Source organism: Bos javanicus, chromosome 1 (assembly GCF_032452875.1).
Source record: "Bos javanicus breed banteng chromosome 1, ARS-OSU_banteng_1.0, whole genome shotgun sequence".
NCBI lineage: Eukaryota > Metazoa > Chordata > Mammalia > Artiodactyla > Bovidae > Bos > Bos javanicus.
In genome coordinates, this window is record NC_083868.1 from 124,800,102 (window position 1) to 124,822,438 (window position 22,337).

At 38.1% G+C, this 22,337-nt stretch overlaps 1 long non-coding RNA gene across 3 annotated transcripts in view; it reads right to left on the minus strand.

The window, feature by feature from the left end:
* Positions 1–1,298: 1,298 nt before the first annotated feature.
* LOC133249237 (uncharacterized) overlaps positions 1,299–22,337 on the minus strand; it is a 54,050-nt gene continuing 33,011 nt past the window's right edge. For 2 of the 3 annotated variants that reach the window (XR_009736883.1, XR_009736887.1), the window contains one exon: positions 1,299–3,009. This is a non-coding gene — a long non-coding RNA (uncharacterized LOC133249237). Of the gene's footprint in view, positions 3,010–18,332; positions 18,412–22,337 lie in introns of those variants that run through there. The other variant, XR_009736885.1, reaches the window with a different exon arrangement.

Here is a 22,337-nt window from a genome sequence, read left to right on the forward strand (position 1 = left end):
CCAAAACTTGTCAATATTTTTTACGCTCTGGGCCATCTATGTATAAGGGGCTCATTTTAGTCATATAACTTCACTTTAAAATTTCAATAGTGGAATGTTTTAGTTAAAACCTGAGGAAACAATATTACAATTTTACTTGAAAAACATTTACTTCCTTTTAAAAAATGGCAGCATCCAAAGGTTTAAAGTGGACTTTATTTTTTAAGTTTATATATTTTTTAGAGTACTTTAGATTTACAGCAAATTTGAGAGGAAAGTACAGAGTTCCCATATACCCCTTGCTCCCACAAGTGCATGGCCTCCGTCTTTATCAATATCCCCCACCAAAGTGGTATATATGCTACAGTTGATTAATCTGCGTTTGACACATCATAGGCACCCAAAGTCCATGGTTTATATTAGGATTCACTCTTGGTGTTGTACATTCTGTGGGTTTCAGCATATGTGTAATGACGAGTATCTACTATTACAATATCATACAGAATAGTTCCACTGCCCTAAAAATCCTTTAAGCTCCTCTTGTTCATCTCTACCAACCTCCTGCTACTGGCAGCCAGTGATCTTTTTACTGTCTACATAATTTTGCCTTTTCCAGAATGTCATATAACTGGCATCATACAGTATGTAAGCCCTTTTCAAGCTTCTTTCACGTAGTAACGTGAATTTCAGTTTCCTTGACATCAGGAGATCTCAAATATAGCATCGTTCTTCTTTAATAGTCCAGCTAAAAGTTTTCATATTAAGAAACTTTTGTTTTCCCATTTAAAATATTCTGATTTCACATTAGATCTAAAGTGAGACTGTTAAAAGCTTTGGTTATTGATTACTGAAGTTTCCCAAGTAGCCTGTTTTTACCCTATTGACCTCCAATATTTTGTTTTCATAACTAGTATCAAAAATTTATTTTCCTACTAATGGGATTTCCCATGTAACATCACTTCTTTCCCTTTTCAAATCCTATGGTTTGTAGATACAAACATACACTTATATTTATTTACAAATATGTATACGTTTTGAAATTTTAAGATTTTAGTGTATTTAAAAGTGACAAGATGTTTTCTTTTACCCAACACCTCTTTAACAATTAGGTCTATGGCTATTACCTTTTTTAGTCATCTTCTGAAAAGTTCTTTTTAAAAAGAATTATTAGTGTACCAATAAGATGAATTATGGCAATAAGCAATACTTATATTATTTGTTAAAGAAAATTTTAATAAAGAATCATAATTATAAATCAATTAATCTTTTATTTGTTTAACACATACCATTTAATGATTGTATTGTATATTGTACTGGCATGTCACTAAATTTAATTCATACTGATTAACATAAAGGTAAAGAAGTAGAACTATAAAAGAAAATATTTATATTCTTTGTCTGAATTCCAGGTTGAGACATCCATTGCATGTCATGTATTATTTAAGTTTCCAATCTGAAATCATAACATAACATAATTTTATGTCTGGGAAATTGCGGAGGTTTGAAGAAAAATATATTTCTTTTTCAGTTGTTTTCCTACATTGACATGTGATTCTTAAATTCTTATTACATTCTGAAAGAGATTTATTCATCTGTAAAATAGTTCAAAAATACACTTGCATTTTACAAATTCTCTATTGCGATATTAGTGACAGATACATTAAACATTGGTCAACAGGTTCAGTGGTCTTCAGAGTAGGGCACCTGCACACCTTAATCACTATGCAAATTGACCCAGTGGTGTTAGGGAAGAAAATGTTAGAACATACATTCTTGTTACCTTTTGAAAATCTGATCCATTTAACATGGCTATTTTTATGAATGATTATATATAATATTTGTACAGGAACACATGTATGTTATTTATAAATAAATAATAGATTTAGCACTTCTTTTTTTCCTAATAGTATTGCCCAACTTAAAAATTTTGTAGATGCTGACTCTAGATATAAACATTATTGTTCTCTTTTGTATGGCTCATACCTCATATAGTGCTTGACACAGAGTAGAGATGCTCAGTAAACATTTGTAAATGCATAATTAATCAGAATGGGTAGAGAAGAGCTCCATGCATTATTTAAACCTGGGAGTGCCATGGAAACAGGCCCAATATATAAATAGGCAGAGTAAATGTTTTCCAGACTCTTTTTAGGACACACAGACTGAGTGGTTGCTGTGATACTGGATTGTTCCGGGAAGCACAGAGCCTTCTGAAATACATTCCTCCCTTTTTTTTAAACTTTCTGTAGAATTAGAACAAAAGCAAATCAACATAAGTGGTTGATAGGCTAGAATTCCATTTGAACTTAATGAAGAGGGGATTAGGGAAGAATTTACTATTGACTCTAAAAATATGGAATGGGAGCAAAATGAGGTACTGATACAGATACTTACAAAGCCATAACTTCTGCTAATGTTCAAAGCCCAAACTTTAAGAAGGAATATAATTTAAATTTGTCATGTATTTATATCTTTAAGTTTACATAGGTTTCTTAGAGTCTTTAAAATTAAGGAGAAACAGAAATTCAGGAGAGGATTCTTTTCAAAAAGGAATGAGTGCTTAGCTTCTCATACAGAAATGATAGCCCTATTGTTTAGGAGGGAATGGTAGTATTTCTGCAGTGTGGGCCTCAGCAAGGTGTAGGAAAGGAAGAAAATAAGATTACTTTTGTACAGTTGAACTTGGCGATCAAAGCAGACTATGTATGCAAAGTAACTAGAAAGATAAGAGTCTTGGCTGCATGAATTACCATGTCCAAAGGAAGACTTGCCGATAAGGTGGGGGATACTCAGTCAACGAGCACCTCCCTACCTAGTAGCTGGGCTTTATAGTATTTGATCTCCAATGAGTCTTGGTGTAGTTATGGATGCAGAGAATGTAAAGGGGATTTTTTGCTTTTGTTTTTTTAAAGCAAGACCATATTCCTTCTGAAGTTCAAGTTAGTGTTTCTGCTTGATCTGATTTCATCCCAACAAAGGGCCTTCTGAACAAATGGCCTTTTTCTGATTTGGCTGCTCACAAGGGCTCACCTACAAGGAGAAAAATATACTGATGATATGAATTTGGGTTTTTCCTGATTCTTATGACAGTGGTTTCTTAAAGTGAACCAATTAAGCAGTTTATGATGATGTTGGGGGTCCAAGCTGAGAAGGTGACCATGCTGAAGAGGCTGGCACTCCAATCTATGAGAGTTTTTGTCATGCATGAACTGGTGTTTTCTTCTAGTTCAAATATTACCTTAGGAACCATGAACCTTGCCCAGGTCTTATCATTCTTGATGAGGATAAAAGTGAAGTAATTGGCATTACAAAATGGCCTGAATCATTGGCAGTCCAATGAACTAGCCTTTGCTTAAAGAACTTAGTTTGGCTACTTCTTCTGTGTTCTCTCTCCTATACCCAAAAAGGAATTTGAACACAAAGCACAGAGTCCTTTCACTTCTGTGTAAGAGAACAAAGAAACTACAAAAATAGAATTATTGAATAACTTGGACATTTTTTTGAATTTTCTTAAAAGGGCTGCACAGTAATTTTTCACTATTCAGCATACAGCAAACAACCCTCCCTACCCCCCAACATCCCTCCCCCAAACACAAAGACACAAATATTAGCAGCTCTTCTTCTCCAGGCTTTCATTGTTGAGCAGCTATTTAAAAATGAGTCTCTTTCCCCATACCTTCTCTTTCCAAGTAGTTCTCTCTATCACCCACATACCCTGCACTTAACCCTCTGCCTAGACCCCTCCAAAATCCTGCTTGACATCTGGTTTGCCGTCCCCCCAAAATAAGGGATAATTTCTTATTTTAGCATAGGCATAAATTCTTTAAAAATATGAAAATAGCATATTGGGAGAAAATGATTACTCAGACCTTTGAATTAGGTAATAAATGACCTTATCACAGCTATAAAAGAAAGAGTTTTGAAAAGAATTCCAGGAATATTTGAAAGTATCTACTAATGAAGAAATAAAAGAAATGCATTTATTTTTAATATTACAGAGCCAATTGCTAGAAAAACCTTCTTCCTAATCTCAAACTATTATCCAGGTTACTGTATTTAAAAAAAATAAATTGGTGGTCTTTTATTTTTCTGTTATTATAACCATACTATAAATTCATTGTATGGATTTCTTTTTTCCCCAGCTTTATTGAGATATGATTGACATCTGTATTGATTTGATACATGTATATATATTGCAAAATTATTATCCCATAGCATTAGCTAACACCATCACATTACATAATTGCTACTTCTTTTTTTGTGGTGAGAATATTTGAGATTTACTCCCTTGAAAGAAAATTGAAAGTGTTAATCACTCAGTTGTGTCCAACCTTTTGCAAACCCACAGACTATAGCCCACCAGGCTCCTCTGTCCATGAAATTCTCTAGGCAAAAATATTGGGATGGTAGCTATTCTCTTCTCCAGGGGATCTTCCTGACCCAGGAACTGAATTCAGGTCTCCTGCATTGCAGGCAGATTTTTAAAGGTCCTTGTATGTTGTTTTTATTGTATTTTAAGGAAAACCACTTGGCTAGACTTGGCCCTATGTCAAGCCATGTGATGTTACTTTTCTTTGAACTTAATTTTCTTCATCTGTAATGCAGAATTAATATTTGCCCTGCTACAAGATTATATTATAAATATCTGTGTAATGAGGAAAATTTTAACAACTGGCACCATGGTCCTTCCTAGGGAGAAAGTTAGGGGACAATTGTATATATGCTGGAACGTAAGGTGAGAGTTTTGTTTTTTTTGCCTTTGAGACTGTTTATCCCTCCCATAGAGATAACAAATCTTAAATTCAAATCTTATGAGACATTATTTCAGAAGTTTCATGTTGGACGACTAACAATTGTTTGGGGAAGACCTGCCTGATACTGCTTCAATCAATGTTAATTTCAGTTGTTTATCAAGGTCACTCAAGAGACTCAGTTACAAAAAAAAAGGCAAAGAAATTTAACCCAGCTGTAATCATTATTCCCCAGTACAATCTCTCAATTGCAAGTGTTGAATGTCATTGTGAATAAGACTTAAAGGTCACTTTAAAAAGCAATAAATTAAGTGGTTACATTATGGAGAACACAAATAACAGGTTGATTCTTATGGTTTGGGATAAAATTTCAGTGCAAGCAGGCTGACTGGGTTAAATATGGTGTGTTTGTTGGCCACTCAGTTGTGTCCAACTCTTTGCACCCTGTGTCCTTCAAATTAGTTAGAAAGAAATGAGCTTAGTGAGTTTTAGAAAGCTGTGTTGGGTGACTCAACAATGGTTCTATTGGTGGCAAAGACACCATGTCAAATATGAAGAACTTGTCTCCCCAAGTCCTGTGGAGCTCCTGTACTTAAGTCCCATGGGCCTTCAAAGCCAACAGCTTTGGGGATTCCTCCTCCTGATGCCAGACCTTCAGGTTGGGGAACCTGACAGTCTCGGAACTCTCACTTTGGTGGGAGAAACTCTGCAATCTGTTCAATAAGTGGTGCCAGGAAAACTGTACAACTACATGTAAAAGGATGAAATTAGAACACCCCCTAACACCATATGCAAAAATATACTTGAAATGGATCAAAGAACTAAATATAAAGCTGGGTACTATAAACCTTAGAGGAAAAAGTAGGCAGAACAGTCTTCAACATAAATCCTAGCAATATCTTTTTGGATCCATCTCCTAGAGTAATAAAAATAAAAGCAAAAATAAATAAGTGTAACCTAATTAAACTTAAAAGCTCCTGCACAGCAAAGGAAGCCATAAACAAAATGAAAAGATGGCACACAGGATGGGAGAAAATATGTGCAAATGAAGCAAATGACAAGGGATTAATCTCCAAAATATAGAATCAGCTCATGCAGATCTACATCAAAAAATAAATAAATAAATAAAGGTCAATCAAAAAATGGGCAGGAGATCTAAATAGATATTTCTCCAAAGAGGACATTCAGACAGCCATAAAGCACATTAAAAGATGCCCAACATCACTAATTATCAGAGAATGCAAATCAAAGTTGCAAAGACATATCACCTCACACTGGTTAGAATGGCCATCATCAAAAAGTCTACAAACAAGAAATGCTGGAGAAGATATGGAGAAAAAAGAGAACCCTCCTACACAATGGGAGCAAATGTCAATTGGTTCAACCACAATGGAGAACAGTATGGAGATTCCTAAAAAAACAAAAATAGAACTACCATATGATCTAGCTGGGCATATATCCAGAGAGAATCATACTTTGAAAAGGTACATGCATCCCAATGTTCATTGCAGCACTATTTACAATAACCAGGACATGGAGGCAATGTAAATGTCCATTGACAGATGAATGGTTGAAGAAGGTGTGGAACATATATGCTATGGAATATTACTCAGCCATGAAAAGAATGAGATAATGTCCTTTGTAGCAACATGGATAGACCTAGAAATTATCATACCAAGTGAAATAAGTTAGAGAAAGAATCATGTTATTACTCATATGTAGAATCTAATTTTAAAAAACAAGCTTATTTACAAAACAGAAATAGATTTGCAGATATCAAAAACAAACATCGTTATGAAAGGAGAAACACTGGTGGGAGGGATAAATCAGAAGTTTGGAATGAATATACACGCTACTGTAGATAAGATAGATAACCAACAAGGACCAAGTGTGTAGTACAGGGGATTCTACTAAATATTATGTGATAAGCTGTATGAGAAAATAGTCTGAAAAATAATGAATATATGTACATGTATAACTGAATCACTTTGCTGTACACCTGAAACTAACCCAACACTGTAAATCAACTATACTCCAATTTTAAAAAGCAATATAGGTCTCTATAATGGATTCTTTTAAGTATGATTGTGTGATTAAATTGATAAGCTCAAAACTGTAAGTAGACATTTGACTATTTGTTCTATATCAATAATTTATATACATGTTTAAGTTGGCTAAAACTTCTTAAAGAGGATCTTCTCTTTTGGAAAATACATTCTTGGTCTCTTATATTCAGGCATATTTAGTATATTGATGAGCATCTTGTTGTAGAAATTGTGACTCTAGAGATGGAGAGACAAATTTGTTTACCCCTGAGGCAGGTAGAGATAGAACCTTCTGAAAGTATGGGCCAAGAATCTCCATGGGGAGAAGGGCCAGAGCACATTCCCCATGATGGAGAGACTGAAGGATAGGGAAAAAGCAGAGAGGAATATGTTCATCTGAAATTACCTGTGTGCTGAAAGATAAGCCCTTCCAAGTCTTCCATCAGACATAATCTTCAGAAAATTCTGTATACTTTGACAAGCTTTTGGAGAGCAGAATTTTCTGGGGAACTTGAGAAGGGAGATGTTTTGCATCTGAGTTAACACTGGAGCTAGGTCAGAAGGAGCCTGGTGGCCAAACTGACCTTAAGAATACATAATATTCTCTATCCTCTCACCTTGTACTTGTGTAAAACTTGAGGAAGGCTCAGAGACTTCACCAAGCTGAAGTCAGTTCAGCCTCTCCCAGACTACATGGGGACCCAGATGATATGTAGGCCATAAGCATGAGAGTTGGCAACACTAATTCACTTCATAAAGTTAAGAGCATATTATTATCTAATGTAATTACTATTGCCTTCTACCCAGTAACTTGTAATTACTCAGCCATAAAAAAGGAAAAATTTGAGTCAGTTGAAATGAAGTGGGTGAACCTAGAACTTATTATACAGAATGAAGTAAGAATGAGAAAAATAAATATAGTATATTAACACTATTAACAGACTATTAATCTGTTAGTATTAACAGATTCTATATATCTGGAATCTACAAAAATGGTACTGATGAACCTATTGGCAGGGCAGGAATAGACATAGATGTGGAAGAAGCTCTTGTGAACACAGAAGGGGAAGAAGAGGGTGGGATGAATCGAGAGAGTAGCACTGACATATATACACCATCATGTATAAAGTAGATAGCTAATGGGAACTTGCTATATAACAGAAGGAGCCCTGTGCTCTGTGATGTGCTAGAGAGCTGTGATGGGGTGGAGGTGGGAGGGAGGCTCAAGAGGGAGGAGCTTTACATATATATATGGCTTATTAGCATTGTCCTATAGCAGAAACCAACACAGCAGGGCAAAGCAATTACCCTGCAATTAAAAAAAAATTAACTATGTTTGATAAAAATACAGTGCAATATGTTCAATATGTTAACTTTGTGTAATTTTATAACTCATATTAATTTTATCTTATCTCATTTGAGCCCTATTTTTTAAAAAGAATATTTGAGTAATTATTAATTTGGAAATAAGTACTTTATGAAATAAATTATGGACCTAACAGAAGCAGAGATATTAAGAAGATGTGGCAAAATAAACAGAAGAACTATACAAAAAAGATCTTCATGACCCAGAAAACAATGATGGTGTGATTGCTTATCTAGAGCCAGACATTCTGGAATGCAAAGTCAAGTGGGTCCAGTTGAGCTATTTCAAATTCTAAATGCTATGAAAGTGCTGCACTTAATATGCAAGCAAATTTGGAAAAATCAGCAGTGGCCACAGGACTGGAAAAGGTCAGTTTTCATTCCAATCTCAAAGAATGTTCAAACTACCACACAGTTGCACTCATCTCACATGCTAGCAAAGTAATGCTCAAAATTCTCCAAGCCAGGCTTCAATAGTACATGAGCCGTGAACTTCCAGATATTCAAGCTGGGTTTAGAAAAGGCAGAGGAGCCAGAGATCAAATTGCCAACATCTGTTGGATCATCGAAAAAGCATGAGAGTTCCAGAAAAATATCTATTTCTACTTTATTGACTACACCAAATCCTTTGACTGTGTGGATCACAACAAACTGTGGAAAATTCTGAAAGAGATGGAAATACCAGACCACCTGACCTGCCTCCTGAGAAATCTATATGCAGGTCAGGAAGCAACAGCTAGAACTGGACATGGAACAACAGACTGGTTCCAAATCAGTAAAGGAGTATGTTAAGGCTGTATACTGTCACCGTGCTTATTTAATTTATATGCAGAGTACATCATGTGAAATGCCTTGCTGGATGAAACACAAGGTGGAATCAAGATTGCCGGGAGAAATATCAATAAACTCAGATATGCAGATGACACCACCCGTATGGCAGAAAGCAAAGAAGAACTAAAGAGCCTCTTGATGAAAGTAAAAGAGGAGAATGAAAAACTTGGCTTAAAACTCAACATTTGGAAAACTAAGATCATGGCATCTGGTCCCATCACTTCATGGCAAATAGATGGGGAAACAATGGAAGCAGTGAGAGACTTTATTTTGGGGGACTCCAAAATCACTGCAAATGGTGATTGAAGCCATGAAATTTAAAGACGCTTGCTCCTTGGAAGAAAAGCTATGGCAAACTTAGACAGCATATTCAAAAGCAGAGACATTACTCTGCCAACAAAGGTCCCTCTAGTCAAAACTATGGTTTTTTCAGTAGTCATGTATGGATGTGAGTGTTGGACCATAAAGAAAGCTGAGTACCAAAGAATTGATGCCTTTGAAATGTGGTGTTCGAGAAGACTCTTACGAGTCCCTTGGACTGCAAGGAAATCCAACCAATCAATCCTAAAGGAAATCAGTCCTTAATATTCATTGGAAGGATTGATGCTAAAGCTGAAACTCCAGTACTTTGGCCACCTGATTTGAATAACTGACTCATTTGAAAAGACCCTGATGCTGGGAAAGATAGAAGGCAGGAGGAGACAGGGACAACAGAGGATGAGATGGTTGGATGGCATCATCGACTCAAAGGACATGAGTTTGAGTAAGCTCCCGGAGTTGGTGATGAACAGGGAGGCCTGACATGCTGCAGTCCATGGGGTCGCAAAGAGTTGGACATGATTGAGCAACTGAACTGAACTGAATGAAGCAACTTTATTCAAAACCTTGATTGATGACTGTGTCTTGAATTTCAGACTTTTTATCTATTGCTATTAAAAAGAGTTTATTATTTGAGGCCTTGGCACAGAGAAGGGACTCTTCCCTAATCTTTAGCCAAATATCGCCTTAAGAGATTCTGGGGGAAAGAGAAGAAGTTGGGGCAGAGAAGGAAAGTGGAGAAAGAGAATAGAAAGAAGAAGAGGGGACAGAGAAAAGGAAGGGTGGGGAATAAAAAATTTGGGGGGAAATTTTCCAGCTCTTTGGGACTAATGGGCTAAACTGCTTCAGTTGCCTGTTAGAGGTGAGTGGCCTGCTTGACTACAACTCTACTTTATAATGTCAGCTGTGCTTTGTTAAAGGAAGCCCTACCCAACTAAGACAAAAAAGGGCAAAACATATGCCTGTTTCAGTTTTCCAAAGAAAACATAAGAATAACATTGACTTCCATGCACGTATCATCAGACATTTCGCAAAGGTCATCACAACCAGTATAAAATTAGATCCTAACTGAAGACTTACCTGGTACATCATGATAGTCATTTTTACAAACTGGGAAAGCAGAAGAAGGAAGGTGATTTGTGCAGTGTGACACGGGGTGATTTTGTGTGCATGTGTGTGTGTGTGTGTGTGTGTGTGTGGTTTAACACAATAAAAATTAATTTCTTGTTCCTACAAAGTCCATTATAGGTTGAGGGACTCTCTAGAACAGATACCTCTCCCCAGTGTGGGGGCTTGACATTGCAGACTGTTCAGACTTGTGGCTTCTCTCTCTGTATGTGTAAGTTCAGATGTTTGAACTTGAACCCAGACCACTGTTCCTTGTAAAACCCTAAACTTCTCTCATAACAGCCAGTCTTCACACCATGATGTCATTTGAAAATCTAATAAGGTTTTAATATCTTCATGAAAAATCAATAAAAGTATTTAAAGGGCAATTGTTAGACATATCTTCTAAAGATGACATATGGATTTCATCTTGCAAGCCAACTATGATCGTTTGGGAGGGGCTGCCAATCCTGTGTATTGACGAGGATTCTGAAGTCATATTAGGAAAGAAAACCAAAATTAACAATGTTAGCTACAGGCACAGGAAGTGGGGTGTACAGCATGTGAACTCAGGATGACAAATGCTACTCCAGCCCTGAGAACAGTATGGGGTCCTCTTGGTTGAACAAAAGAGTTTTCCAGTGGGAAGAACGAAAATATAAACAAGGTTAGCCAAAGACATTTTTAAAAATTCTGCTTTGAGTTGCTTCTCTCTGGTTGCCTCTCTCTGACCTTATTCTCTGTCAGTATGGAAAGTTGGAACCTCAAAATTAAATTCTAAAATATATTCCTCACATGAAGCTTTATGTATGTGGAAGATAATGAGTATCTGAAGGATAAGGTCTTCAAGATTTTACAGTAAATGCATAAGGATTGATAAGGAGAAGCAAAATTTGTTCAAGAACATTCCTAGCAACTGTTTCACGGTTGGTAGAACAACTGGATATATAATCAGGGAGTATACAACTTTGATTATAGTGGATTACACCAAGAGACATAATAATACTGCTATAATTACATATCAGTAGTTAGGCCTCAAATTCTTTTTTTAGAAAATAGCTATGAGTTTTGTAAAGCTACAAGTTTTACATAAATAGATCCAAGATAACAAGAAACAAAAGGATCAGAGTAAAAATCCTTTGTGACTAAGAATGTGGCATACGGTCCCTCCCCACTCCTCCATCTTAAACCTCCTCAAAAATAAGTCCTTCCTACACAGGACAGTAAACAGCAAAGCATATTTAGTTTTTAACTTAATTGTTTTTCAAGCATAAGATAGATGTCTGCTTTCAAAACAGATACATGCTTAAAATGATTTAAGAAGTTAAATAGCTCAAAAGAGACTGACCAATTTAGCAATATTTACTAACAAATAACTTCATATAACTGCTTTCCTTATGGAAGCTTATAAAATGCCACTTTATAAGAATGATGGAAGTTTTTTATTGCTATGGAAATAAGAAACATATAAAGATCACTTTAGAATAAAATCAGAATATGTTTTAATTCAATATTATTAACTTTTAAAAAGTTATGATTCTTAAAGCTAAAGTTTTTTCCAATTTTAAAGTGATTTTTCTTTTCTTTTTTTTTTTTTTTTTAACATCATTAGAGTTGAGATCTGTGTACTTGCCCTCCAAAGCTTGCACATAGGCTTCATACTGTTTCCACCTTAGAATTAATTCATCTCGTGCCATAACTTTGAAGTCTGTTTCACTCAGTCGAACCTTTTTGGGAAGAGGTTCTTCGTTGGTCATCTTGAATCCTCTCCAGACGGAGGCCGCGCCGGCGCCCGCCCAGTCACATAGGCCGACCCCACGCTGTCCTCTCGCCGCCCAGGCCGCCCGACCGCGCCGCCGCCGCCGGCCCCCGCGCTCCTCCTCCTAAAGTGATTTTTCTAAAGATATCTGAGCTATGGGCGAGATGATTGCTTCTTCTAGTATTTATGTTTCTTAGAAAACCTCTCTAGTAACATAAATAATAAAGTCGACTTCTAACATGGTTCTTTGTAAAATAAAGTTAATAACTAAATTATAAAATTATATACAGAAAAATTGAGCAACTATGTGACTCTAGCAAAAACAGTCACATTTCATGTAAAGATGAAGGGAGGAGGATTCAGACTGACTCAGTGACAGGCCTGACTCACTAAAAACATGGAACTTTCCTTTTTCACAAAGTTCAGTTCAGTTCAGTCACTCGGTCATGCCCGACTCTTTGAGACCCCAAGGACTGCAGATCGCCAGGCCTCCCTGTCCATCACCAACTCCTGGAGCTTACTCAAACTCATGTCCATTGATTCGGTGATGCCATCCAATCATCTCATCCTCCGATGTCCCCTTTTCCTCCCACCTTCAATCTTTCCCAGCATCAGGGTCTTTTCAAATAAGTCAGTTTTTTTAATCAGGTGGCCAAAGTATTGGAGTTTCAGCTTCAGCCTTCCAATGAATCAGTCCTTCCAATGAATATTCAGGACTGATTTCCTTTAGGATGGACTGGTTGGATCTCCTTCCTGTCCAAGGGACTCTCAAGAGTCTTCTCCAACACCACAGTTCAAAACATCAATTCTTCAGTGCTCAGCGTTCTTTATAGTCCAACTCTCACATCCATACATGACTACTGGAAAAATCATAGCTTTGACTAACTATGTAATATCTCTGCTTTTAAAGTAATGTCTCTGCTTTTTAATATGCTGTCCAGGTTGGTTACAACTTTTCTTCCAAGGAGCAAGCATCTTTTAAATTACATGGCTGCAGTCACCATCTGCAGTGATTCTGGAGCCAAAAAGAATAAATTCTGCCACTGTTTTCACTGTTTCCCCATCTATTTGCCATGAAGTGATGGGACCAGATGCCATGATCTTAGTTTTCTGAATGTTGAGTTTTAAGCCAACTTTTTCACTCTCTTCTTTCACTTTCATCAAGAGGCTCTTTAGTGTCTCTTTCTTTGAGTTCTGCCATAAGTGTGGTGTCATCTGAATATCTGAGGTTACTGATATTCATCTACTGAAAAAAAAAAAGTGAGGTAATAGTCAGATGTTACCTGCACTGGTTTAAATGCAAAGTCCCCCACTGCAAGGTTAGTGCCAGTTCTGGCCACAGAAATTTATCAGTACTAACACTCAAAAGCTATCTACTGTCAGTAAGAGTCACCTTAGCTTTCCAGCCCGTATTTGGTCAGGCTAATCTGCGTATATCCAATAATACCAAGAGTGTGAAGAACAATAAATTCTGGTGAAATAGTCATAGAATAGGAGCACTTTACTGCAGAGAGCAGAACCCCAGGCTTCTATGGCTGGATGGCCTTGCTCCCACAGCAGGGAGCCATTGCTCTCTTTTCTCCACACAAAAGTTGAGGCTCTAGCCAGAGATGTGGATTCCACTTGACTCGCACAATGCAATTTTCTCTCTAACAGCAGCCCAGACAGTTTCATGGGAGAGAGGAAGCTTTCATACCTACAAGGCAACCAATGGAACAATGCAGGTATCCACCTAGAGACCTCACCCGTCAGGAATATATGTATGAGGGAGGAAGTTGCATGTATTAATGGAAATGGCTCTACATTTGTAATTCTGTAACAACTGTAAGAGAATTATATTCCACTTAGTACATCAAGGTCGTGGATGTTGTACTGCCACTGTCTATCTGACCCACCAGAAGCTTTTAGGCAATAGTTTCAATCTCTCAGTACTTTGGAGTTCTTTTCCAGAAAGTCCCCCACTCCAAGGTTAGACTCTTCTGGAAATGAGAAGATCCCCAGTGATTATATTAACTATGGCAAGTCCTGCTCACCCCAAGTCCCAGTCCTGTGAGGCAAACAGGCCCACACTGATGGATCTGGGGAGACCCACTCTGGCTGATTCTGACAACTGTAGGACTGAACAGGGGCATTAGGAACTTTCATCTTGCCTGTGGTGGGCGGAGTAGGAATAGACATAGTTTTCGGTTTAGTATTCAGCAAATCTTGGGCCTCCATATATTGAAAGCGCTGGTCTTCCATGCTGATCAGTCCCTGCAGTGAGGGTCTGGTCAGTCTACTACTTCTGCCTCAATTTTCTGTCCAGCATTCCAATTCTCTGGAGAATTATTTACTCTAGTACAGCCCTTAAACCTGAGCAGAAAAGGCCCCCATCCTGAGCCTTGAACTTTGGGTAGCCTGCGTATCAGAAATATCAAATTGCAAAGATTATGAGAATGTTATTTTGGATGCTTGGTGATGATAGAACAAATGGGAATTATAAGAGAGGAATTTATGAACTGAACTGGGCATTCATCCAGCCCAGAAGATACAGCGCTGAGAACCCTCATTTGTGAATGTGATGGTGAGAGTGGGAAGGGGTGGATAGAATAAGATCACAGCCTCTGCCCTGGGGAAGCAGGGAGAGGGAGTAGTTGCTCTTATTTGAAGCTGGCCACTATTTATTCAAAGTTACACCTATGCAAACTGGATTCCAAAGATAACAGTTCTCCCTTCTTTTTTGGGAAATGTTAAAAATTCTACGAAGGAAAAAGTTCATTTGGGAAGGAGAACTTACTCCCTTCAATATTTTGGGGATTTTTTCTGTATCTTTGGGCTAAGGCTCAGTTTCTGCCCTGCCCTGCCTCACCCCAGCTAATCTGTGCTTGACCAGGAGACAGGCTTTATCCTTCAGCCATCAAGGCTTCAAGGCATTACCTGGGATACCAGTGGGAGAGGAGGTGCCTTGGAAAAGAATGTGGGCCACACACTACACTTTTGCCAGGCCCTCGTGCTGGGTAACATGATGGGGATTGAAATCTGCTTCTGAGAATCAGGTCATGGTCTGGAGTCTGACTCAATAAACTGACTACCTGGAAGAACAATGCTACTGCCTGGTCTTCTGGGTTTGAGTTGTTGCTGCCTAGGGACTTCTGTTGCTATGCCCGTCCTCCCTAGAAACCTCAGTATCTCAACATCAGCAGCACAACTATCTTGGATAACTTAGCCTGAGCTAATCCCCAGTTTGCCTTGGGATGTTGGATATTAAGCAAAATCAATTCTCCCTTAATCCTATTTCCTTCTAGGCCTGACTCCCTGGTAAACAAGATTTCAGGCCATGTGAAAAAAGATTTCAAAAACTGTGGGTTAGTCACTGTGGTTCATTTTCTAGGGCTGCCATAGCAAACTACCACAGACTGGGTAGCTTAAAAAAGAGAGATTTATTTTCTCACAATTTTGGAGGCTAACAGTTCAAGTTAAAGGAATTGGCAGGGTTGGTTTTTTCCTGAGCCCTCTCTCCTTGACTTGCAGGTTACTGTCTTCTCACAATGTCTTTCCTCTGTGGGCACATGTACCTGGTAGCTCTCTTCTCTTACAAAGACAGCAGTCAGATTGGATTAGCATCCACCCTAATGATTTAATTTTCACTTAATTATTTCTTTAAATTACTCCTTTTTTTCTGCCTCACTATTGCAGCTGGGACATCTCATTTCATCTCTTGCCCTCAGATTGAGATTTATACCATTGGCTTCCCTGCTTCTTAAGTCTTCAGACTCAGACTAAACTATACTGCCAGCTTAGGTCTCTAGCTTTCGAACAGCAGACATGGGATTTCTCATCCTCTATAATCACATGAGCCAGTTCCTCTTAATAAATCTCTCTCTGTGTGTATATATATAGGAAATATATATTGAAAATTGATTCTATGAAATCAGAGTGTTTCAAATACCTTAAAGTGTGGACACAGCTTTGGAACTGCATAGTGGGTACAGGCTGAAAGAGTTTTGAAGTTCATGTTATATAATGGCTACATTTTGAATGGATCATTAAAGGTCATTTTGGTGAGAGCTTAGAAAGGAAAGAATAGAGCTGTAAAGAAAACTTCAGTCATCTTAGAGAATACCTGAGTAATGCTTAACAAAATATTGGCAGAGACATGGATGGTAAAGACCATTGTGGTGAGATATCAGATGGACATGAAGAACATGTTATTAGAAACTGGAGAAAAGATAATCCTTATTATAAAATGGCAAAGAACTTGACTGATTTGTATTCATGTTGTAGTGTTTTATAGAATATAGAACTTGTGAACAGTGAAACTTGATATTTTGCTGAGGAGATCTCTAAGGAAAATGTTAAAGGTTCTTTCCGTCTGCTTACAGGAAGATGTGACAAGAGATAAATCTTTTATTTAAAAAATAGAATTGTTAAGCAAAAAAGAATTGGAACTTAAAGACTTGGAAAATTCTCAGCCTATCAATACTGCAAAAATGAGAACGTGTATTCTAAAGAGAACATTAAGGGCACAGCCAAGAGATAATTTGATAAGCAGATTAATGTGGATGTGAATCATGGACCTAAAGGACCATCTCAGCAGAAGCCAGACACTCTTGTCCAAGACAGGGGAAGAATGATACCCTGTCTTCCCAAAGTGATGCAGATATCATCAGGATTGTCACTTCCACCACAGGCCCAGAGTGAAAGGGGCTGCGGGGCAGAATGGTTTCAAAAGGTGAGTCTGCCTCTCCAGTTCAGATGGTCTAGAGTGTCCTTGTCCAGAGCCTCTGTGATAGGGCCCCAGTAGAACTGCAGCAGGGGCAGGGCCACTGCAGACAGCATGGCGTGAACAGCACCCCACTGAGTCATGGGGTGATATTGTTACCGCAGTGGGACCAGAGGGCAGAACCTTGAGCCAAAGAGGATTATTCCTGAGCCTCAAGGCTTAATATTACTGCCAGGTTAGGTTTTGGATTTGAAACCACTAGTCCTTAAGGTCCATGTAGTCAAAGCTATGGTTTTTCCAGTAGTCATGTACAAATGTGAAAGTTGGACCATAAAGAAGGCTGAGTGTCAAATAATTGATGTTTTCAAACTGTGATGCTGGAGAAGACTCTTGAGAGTCCCTTGGACAGCAGAGAGATCAAACCAGTCAATTGTATTTAGGAAGTCAATCCTGAATATTCATTGGAAGGGCTGATGCTGAAGCTGAAACTTTAATACTTTGGCCTCCTGATGCAAACAGCTGACTCACTGGAAAAGACCCTGATGCTGGGAAAGATTGAAGGCAGGAGGAGAAGCGGATGTCAGAGGATGAGATAGTTAGATGGCATAACCAATTCAATGGACATGAATTTGAGCAAAATATGGGAGATAGTGAAGAACAGGGAAGCCTGGCTTGCTGCAGTCCATGGGGTTACAAAGAGTCAGACACAACTTAGCAACTGAACTGCAAAAAGTTCATTTTTCTTTCTTACTTCTCTCTTTTGGAATGGCAATGTTCACCCTACCATTGTATTTTGGAAGCTCGCAACTTGTTTGATTTGAGAAGTTTAAAGTTGTAGAGGAATATACTTCAGGATAAATTTTACCTTCTGTCTCATCCATATCTGATTTAGATGATAAATTAGATAAGACTTTGGATTTAGACTTTAGTGTTGATACTGCAACAAATTAAGACATTTTGAGTTGTTGGGATGAAATACATGTATTTTGCACATAAGAACATTAATTTGGGGAGCTCAGGAATGGAAAGCTACCTACTGAATATTTGTGTTTCCTCAAAACTTGTATGTTGAATCCTAATTCCTAATATGATGGTATTCAAGGTGGGGACTTTGGAAGGTTATTAGGGTCGTAAGATTATTGCCTTTACAAATGAGAACTCAGAGAGCTCTCCTGCCCTTTCTTACTGTGTATGGACTTAGCAAGAAGACAGTCATCTATGAACCAGGTGGTAGACTCTCACCAGACAATAAATCTGCTGGTGCCATGATCTTGGTCTTTCTCTAGAATTGTTAGAAATAAATGTTTGTTTGTTTAAGTCACATAGTTTATGATAATTTTGGTATAGGAGCCAAAACTGACCTTTGTCACATTGATTTGGGGGGCAATGTTTTACCCTATAACCTCACTGCTGTGATAGATCGAGTCATTAATTTGTTCAAGTTCATACTTTTTATTAGAAAAGAGAAATAACTTCTAGGATCCTTTCATGCTGGGCTGGATACCAGAAGTCCCTGCTGAAATTATTTTTTCAGAAACACATTTTTGATTAGGGCTGAAAAGCAAGATTAAAGGTTATATTACCAGGTTAGTATGAGATTAATAGTATCCAAAGCACTAAATATTTATTCAACATGTATTTATTTGGTCCACTAAGTTGTGTATTAAGGCTCTAAAATTGTACTAGCTACTGAGAATATAACAGGAACCAGATACAATTATCATCCTCAAAAAGTTAGAGGCAAGCAAGATAGGAAAAACGTAATTACATTTTGAAAAAGAAAAAAATTGTTCCAAATCTGATCTGAAAAAGAACATGCTTTGAGTGATATACGTCATATTGTCCTTTTGGGAGAAATTATTACTTCTGATTAACTTTTAAATAATTTCCATACAAACTTTAATAGCTAAAATGTTGCTCTGAGGAATCAAGTAACTCACCATCCAGATGACTCTCAGTTGAAAGTCTGATGAACTTCTACCAAATATTCTTTCCTTCTTTCTCTGATTCAACAATGACTATCTAATCATTCTTTTGACTATAAAATCTCTCACCAAGAAAGAATCTTTAGCATATTCATAGGCCTTTTCCTCACAGCAAAGTTGTAATGAAACTTTGACACATGTTCATAACTAAATTGGCTGAAAAGCAGCACCAAGTGGCCCTCAACAGATAACTAGATGAAGAAGATGTGGTGTATATGCACAATGAAATATTACCCAGACATAAAAAGAGTGAAATATTGCCCTTTGCAGCAATGTGGATGAATCTGGAGAATACTATGCTTAGTAAATGAGTTAGACAGAGAAAAATAAATACTATATAATATCACTTTTATGTGGAATCTAAAAAATAATACAAATGAGATATATGTACAAAATGGAAACGGACTCACAGATATAGAAAACAAACTTGTGGGCTTCCCTGGTGGTGCTGTGGATAGGAACCCACCTACCAGTGCAGCGGCAAGGGTTAGGTCACTGCTTGGAAAGATTCTACGTACTGTGGAACAACATGCCCCGCAACTGCTGAGCCCACGCTCTAGAGCCCACAAGCCACAACCACTGGGCCTGTGTGCTGGAGCTACTGAAGCCCGAGAACTTAGAGCCTGTGCTCCACAACAAGGAAGCCACCACAATGTGACGCCCATGCACTGCAGCTAGAGAAAGCCCATGTGCAGTAACAAAGACTGACTGCAACCAAAAATGAAATTAACTCATTCATTAAAAAATCTTTAAAAGAAAAGAAAAGCCTAGGGTTACGAAAGGAGAGATAAATTAGAGGTATGGTACTAACAGATCCAAACTACTATGTATAAAATAGATAAGCAACAAGGATATACTATATAGCACAAGAAATTATAGCCATTCTCTTATAATAACCTATAATGGAGTGTAATCTACAAAAATACTGAATCATTATGCTGTATATCTGAAACTAACACAGTATTGTAAATCAGCTATACTTCAGTTTAAAAAAATAGAAAGAAAATTACTAAGCATTATAATAAAAGCACACAGATAGGGGAGGCATTTGAATTTGGGTTGTAAGAGTGGGTGAGGTTAGGGATGGGGAAAATTTTTCCAGAAGTGACATCTAAATTAAATACTACAGAGTGAATAGAACAAAGGGCTGTGGGGAGATAAGAGGAATCTAAGAGTAGTAAAGACAAGAAACCTAGAAGAGGGAAAACATTATCTGTATAGCAGGCCTGTCAGATAGGGCAGGCCTGCCCTATCTATGTCCCTTGGCTTGAAAACATCCTTGTTCTCAGGGCACTCCCACCTCTTTGTACCTGCATCTCCACCTGAGACTTTTCCCCAGGACAGCAGAAGGCCATTCTTTCCTCTTTTGGGAAATGCTGGTAAAAAAAACTTGAGGACTGACATCTCCAATAGCAGCCCTGAACCAATGACAGAGTGGTGCAGTTAATATGAAAACACCCTAGTTCCTTCTCCTCCTATCTCCTTCAAGTGGGATAATTCTGATAAGTTTCCCAGAATTTCCCCAGGGATTTAGTTCCAGTCCCCGCTTGTGGGTCTGGCTTCCTTTTCCTGTGCTGTTTTACTCAGCTCCCTACCAATGTTTTCCCTACTTTTCAAAATGCTTTCCCTCTAGCCCTTGTCACATGGTCTGCTCTGGGGAATCCAGACTATGCAGTCTTATTGAGTGAGTTGCAAGTGGCTGGACAACAGAGAAAATTTGTAATATCCAAAGAGGTTTAAGCAAGGTTTGGCCAGAGCATACAGGGCCCTAATTTACCAATTTAACATATAAAACAACAGAATGCTTGGGTAAGCTTTAATTTCAGATAAATACTAAGTAACATTATAGTATAAGTATGTCCCACCTATTGAAAAACTACTTATTATTTATCTGAAGTTTAACTAGGCATCCTGCATTTTATCTGGCATTGCTACACAATCTAGAAAGGATTTGGAGTGTTATCTATAGGGTACTTTGATTACAGCTTGAAACATGGATTTGGGAAAGGCTGGGGAGACCAGTGAGGAGGCCTGGGCCTGGAAAGGTCAGGGAGATGGGAAGAGTGAATAGAAAGCATAAGGGCATTTGGAAAGCTATCTGCACATCTCAGACTAGCTGCCAGGGCAACAGAACTCTCTCGCTGGACAGAATGGGAAAAGACTTCCAAAAAATGAGTTCAAGATGTCTGAAAATACCCCCCTAACTGTTTAGACAAAGATATCAAAGTAGCAGTAGAGGCCTCCTTCCCCTGCCTCACCTGTGCGCTGATGCCCATACAGTGAAGCACTCCTCTTTGGACCCAAACACCCAGCCCTCTAAATCAGACTGCAGGGACCCTTTGGGCCTAGACCACTTGTCCTAAGCTGTTCTGAAGACCTGCATTAGAATGGACTCGGCTCAGCCTTGTCCCCAGACAAGCCTCTGACCAGATCTTCTGGGAATTACCAGCTGTGCATGGCAAAGAGCACTAAGGAAAAGCAAATTCTCTTGTTGGTCATTTTCTCTTTGTTACTGTGGCTTTACCCCGAGATGGACCTTGCCCTATCTGATAATTCCAGCCATAAAGCCCACATGTCTCAGTGATCTCGCTGAAAATTCAACCTCATTATGGAGATGAATGGAGAGCATACTTTGCTTTATCATATGGCTTTCTCTGTGTAAAGAATTCTTCAGTTTCATTTCAACTTTCATGAAGGAAATTCTACTCCTGTGGGAATCTACTTCAAAAACAATATATTAAAAAAGAAGAAAAATGAAACCCATTTTACCAATGGTAGATTCTTTATCTGTTTCATACTGTTTCTTCAATTTGTAAAATGCGCACCAAAGACCATTAGGGAACATAATTTGAATTTCTTTATAGGAAAGTTAAACTGTTGAAAGATTAAAAAAAGAGAAAAAACTGCATCAAAATGAAAACAGGCCTTCATCATTTTCTAACACCTGAATTTGATTATAACTTTCATTTCTGGAATTGCATAAGGCTATTTCTTCAAACTAAATTGTGAATACTTGTGTCAGACATTAGAAAGGCATATGCATGAATGGTTATCTAGAAGTCATCTGTTTTCTACCCACATTCACATACACACAGACACCACTGTATGAGTGATTTGAGTTAGCATGTAACTGGGAAGGGTTAATTTTGATCCCATATTGTATCTGTGTCTGTAAGTTTAACCCTTGTTTTGCCGCTTTTGTAATTATAGCAAATATAATGATCTACCTCAAGGAACTCTGCCCCCCTCCGCCTGACCCTTAAACTAAAGTGCCTTTGTTTAGCTCACAGGGAGATAACCTGACCCTGCCCACCTGTGAAGGACTGTGACATTCAGGCGTGGCTCAAAAATTCACATTTGGGGGGCCAGAATACAGATAGCTGTGGCATCCTTATTTATTAATATGGCATGAGATATTCCATTCCACACCACCTATGAAATGGCTATCAGGAAGTGAAACTAGCACATTCTCCTACCTGAGCCTTGCCATTTTAG